Source organism: Camellia sinensis, chromosome 5 (genome assembly GCF_055761805.1).
Source record: "Camellia sinensis isolate YWXY chromosome 5, ASM5576180v1, whole genome shotgun sequence".
Taxonomy (NCBI): Eukaryota; Viridiplantae; Streptophyta; class Magnoliopsida; order Ericales; family Theaceae; genus Camellia; species Camellia sinensis.
Genome location: NC_138965.1, coordinates 168,373,622 through 168,378,532, shown reverse-complemented (window position 1 = coordinate 168,378,532; position 4,911 = coordinate 168,373,622). Strand labels below are relative to the sequence as shown.

Genomic DNA, 4,911 nt, shown 5'->3' with positions numbered 1-4,911 from the left:
TTCAGTTTATATTTATAAAATTTTTAAAAGTTATCATAAAAACGTATTTGATAAATTTTTTTTTACAATTTATAAGGGTTTGTTTGGTAATTATTTTATTTTTAGTTTATATTTAAATTTTTTTAAAAAATTATCCTTTTGTTTATAAATGATTATCACAGTTTGCAAATTTGAGAAAAAAAAGTTAAAGTTTAATTTTTAAACAGAAATTTAAAAATTTGATTAACAAATTTATTTTTAAATTAATTTTTTTTCAATTATTTTTTTAATTAATTTTGTTTTCAATTATTTTTTTAACTATTTTTTTTTTCAATTATAATGTGTATGATACTATTGCCATAAATAATAAAAAATAAATATAAATATTTTAAGCTTAAACAAATATATTTTTTTGTTTATGTTTTTAAAATTTTTTAAATATTTTATCTGAACTAAACGCATTTATCATTTATATTTTTTAAAAAATAAATAAAAATCAATTTATAAAGGGGTTTTTATTGATAAGTCCAATTTAGAAGTGTTTTAATCCAAGAAGTCCATGAAGGAATTTTTTAACCCATTTAGTCCCATGTATGTATAGTTTTATTTCATAAAGTCCATTTTCTTGATTTACACTACTTTCTTGGACACTTATGCCCTTATATTTAATTTTGATACCCTTATAAATATTTTTTCAACGATTAGCAATTTAATGATGTGAACATTTATATTTTAAAATTCACATTTATAGGAATGTAAATTGGCCCGTGGGCGGCTCGAAACCCGCCCGTGAGCCAGGGTGGGCCCGGCCCGTTGACAATGTGAATATTCACATTGACATGTTAAAATTCACAATAATAGGAGTGTAAAATTGGCCCCCGTCCCGTGGCGATGCGAAACCCACCCGCGGCCCATGGGCGGCCCTGGGCGGGCCTGGTTCGGCCCGTTGACAATGTGAATATTCACATTGACATGTTAACATTCAAATTGATAAGAGTATAAAATTGGGCCGCGGCCCATGGGCGGCCAAAAGCTCGCCCGCAGCCCGGGGCGGGCCCGGCCCGCCCCGGCCCGTTGACAATGTGAATATTCACATTGACATGTTAACATTCACATTGATAGGAGTGTAAAATTAGCCCGCGCCTCGTAACTGCCCAAAACCCGCCCACGGCCCGTGGTGGGCCCGGCCCGGCCTGTTGACAATGTGAATGTTCACATTGACATGTTAACATTTACATTAATGAGAGTATAAAACTAGACAGCAGCTCAGGGCGGGCTCGACTCGGCCCGGCCCGGCCCGTTGACAATGTGAATATTCACATTGACATGTTAACATTCACATTAATAGGAGTGTAAAATTGGCCCACGTCCCGTGGCGGCGCGAAACCCGCCCGCCGCCGATGGACCGCCCGGGACGGGCCCGGTCTGGCCCGTTGACAATGTGAATATTCACATTAACTTGTTAACATTCACATTGATAAGAGTATAAAATTGGCTTGCGGCCCATGGACGGCCAAAAGACCGCCCGTTGCCTGGGGCGGGCCCGGCCCGGCCCGTGACAATGTGAATATTCACATTGACATGTTAACATTCACATTGATATGAGTGTAAAATTGGCCCGCAGCCCGTGGGCGGCCCGAAACCCGACCGCAGCCCGAGGCGGGCTTTGCCCGACCCGTGACAATGTGAATATTCACATTGACATGTTAACATGCACATTGATAGGAGTGTAAAATTAGCCCGCGCCCCGTGGTTGCCCGAAACCCGTCCACGGCCCGTGGGCAGCCCGGGACTGGCCCGGCCCGGCCTGTTGACAATGTGAATATTCACATTGACATGTTAACATTCACATTGATAAGAGTGTACAATTGGCCCGTGACCCGTGGGCAGCCCGTAGCCCGACCTCGGGGCAGGGCGGGCCCGACCCGTTGGTAATGTGAATATTCACATTGACATGTTAACATTCACATTGATAGGAGTGTAAAATTAGCCCGCAGTTCGTGGGCGGCCCGAAGCCCAATCGCAGCCAGAGGCAGGCTTGGCCCGACCCGTGACAATGTGAATATTCACATTGATATGTTAACATTAACATTGATAGGAGTGTAAAACTTGTCCGCTGCCCGAAACTCGCCCGCGGCCCGAGGTAGGCCCGGACCCAAACCTGGGCCACCCCGGGCCGCCCATGGGATGCGAGTCAATTTTACACTCTTATCAATGTGAATGTTAACATGTCAATGTGAATATTTACATTGTCAACAGGTCGGGCCGGGCCCGCCTCGGGCTGCCCACGGGCCATGGGCGTGTTTCGGGCAGCCACGAGACACGGGCTAATGTTACACTCTTATCAATGTGAATGTTAACATGTCAATGTGAATATTCACGTTGTCAACGGGCAGGCCCGCGTCGGCCCGGGGCCGGGCTTCGGGCTACCCACGGGTCACGGGCTAATTTTACACTCTTATCAATGTTAATGTTAATATGTCAATGTGAATATTCACATTGTCAACGAGCCGAGCCGGGCCGGGCCCACCTTGGTCAGCGGGCGAGTTTCGAGCCGCCCACGGGCCACGGGTCAATTTTATACTTCTATCAATGTGAATGTTAATATGTCAATGTGAATATTCACATTGTCAACGGGCCGAACCGGCGCCCATGGGACGCGAGTCAATTTTACACTCTTATCAATGTGAATGTTAATATGTCAATGTGAATATTCACATTGTCAACAGGCCGGGTCGGGCCCGCCCCGAGCCGCCCACGGGCCGTGGGTTAGTTTCGGGCAGCCACGGGGCGCGAGCTAATTTTATACTCTTATCAATGTGAATATTAACATGTCAATGTGAATATTTACATTATCAATGGATCGGGCCGGGCCCGCCCAGGGCAGCCCACGAGCCGCAGGCGGGTTTCGGGCAGGCCACAGGCCGCGGGCTAATTTTACACTCCTATCAATGTGAATGTTAACATGTCAATGTGAATATTCACATTGCCAACGGGCCGGACCGGGCCCACCCCGACCCGGGCCCGGGCTTCGGGCTGCCCACGGGTCATGTGCCAATTTTACACTCTTGTCAATGTTAATGTTAATATGTCAATGTGAATATTCATATTGTAAACGGGCCGGCCCGGGCCCGCCCCGGGCGACGGGCTGGTTTCGGGCCACCCACGAGCCGCAGGCCAATTTTATACTCCTATCAATGTGAATGTTAACTTGTCAATGTGAATATTCATATTATCAACGGGCCGGGTCGGGCCTATTTTTTTGGCTTGTGGGCCAGCTCGGCCCGACTCGAATTTTTCCGGACACCCACGAGGATCGACATGAGCCGGGCCCCTACACATTGACGATATAAACATTTATATTGACGGTGTGAACATTCACATTAAGGGTATTTTGGTAATTATGTCACCCATAGGACTTATTGAAATATAATAAAATAATGTGAACTAAATGGAATATAAGTAGATGAAAATGGTATTTTAGTCTTCTTATCTCAAATTGGACGTAATGGAATAGTAAAAAAGAATATGGGTTGAATGGAATAAAGCTCCTAAAAAATAAATTTATCAAAAAAGCTCCCATTTATAAAATATTTGTAAATATAAAATAAAAAAATGTAAAGTTGTCAAATGTTACCTCAATGATTGTCTCAGTTTGTTTGTAAATTTGAGAAAAAGTAAAACAACAATGATTCATCTCACTAAAAATATCACCACTAATAGCACTAATGTATTAAAAAAATAAAAAAAAAAAAAATACAACTCTAAGATCAAAATATCACATCATTAATGACGGGACCCACTGCCACCTAATTAGTAGGAACACTAATTAGTGCTCCCAAACATTTTTCAAAGTAAAAAATGAGTTTATGTTAGTTTAAACAGAAAACGGAAGTTGAAAAAACGCGGAGAAGACAAAGATCAACATCATCATCAATGGAAGTGAATGTTTGAGATGTGGAGAACCCCAAGATCAACAGATCAGCAAGCAGAGAGTTGATTTACACTTGCTTCCTGATCAATGCATCGATCCACTTTGGGACCTCTCGACGGAGCTCTGTTGGCAGCCGTAGAGTCCGCCGCCTTCTTCGTGGGTTCAACCAACTCCACTAGCTCTCTCTCCATCTCCATTTTCAGATCCCTAAATCACAACAATCACCAAATCAAAACAAATAAAATCAAATCAAATACACACACATACATATATGTAGAACAAGCACCAAAACACATCAACTTTATCCCAAATTCCAAATCACAAAAGCCAGAAAGAGAAATTCAGCTGACCACTTTGACCTTCCAAAAACAACAAAAAAACATCTCAGTTGACGATGATGAGAAGGAAGAAGACATCAATAATGAAATAGAAGTGCTTCATAACTCTGGTGGTCCTCCGGTTCAGGCTGCAGATGATGATGAAGATGATGATGAGGATGACGATCTATTCACGATCTCAGATCTGAAGATGGAGACGTTGCTGAAGATGCCGGTGATGGAAGAGGACGGTCGCAGGCGACAGATGAGGGAGATCAACATCGCTGATCAGTGTGGCGGTGTTAGACGCGGTTCGTCGATGAAGAGGTTCCCAACATTGACGAATCCGACGACTGAGATGCGATCATAATGTTGGGATTGTACCAATATGGTTACTATGAATGCTTACAATGGACACATTTAAGGAGTCTCAGTGTCAGTTGGTAAGTTTTAGTTAGTAAGGTGTTGTTTGGTGTTGTAGTAGATCAGTTAGTTAGCGTATGTGTTAGTGGTGTGTGTTAGCAAGGTGTGTTAAAATGTTTGTTAACTGCAAGGATGGTTTTAGCTAGCGGTGGGAATGTGTTTGTGCTTTTGCGGGTTGACAGGCCGGTTGATCGGTCAACGACAATTTTTTTTTTTTTTTATTACTTTGTTGGGATTTTTTTTTTGGACTTAAAATTT

General features: G+C 42.8%; 1 long non-coding RNA gene across 1 annotated transcript; it reads right to left on the bottom strand.

Annotated features, from left to right (window-relative positions):
• Nucleotides 1-3,681: 3,681 nt before the first annotated feature.
• Nucleotides 3,682-4,668, bottom strand: LOC145790976 (uncharacterized). Its single transcript, XR_014330478.1, has 2 exons — nucleotides 4,264-4,668; nucleotides 3,682-4,120 (listed from the first exon to the last, which is right to left on the bottom strand). It is a non-coding gene; the product is annotated as an uncharacterized LOC145790976 (long non-coding RNA).
• Between the last annotated feature and the right edge of the window lie 243 nt (nucleotides 4,669-4,911).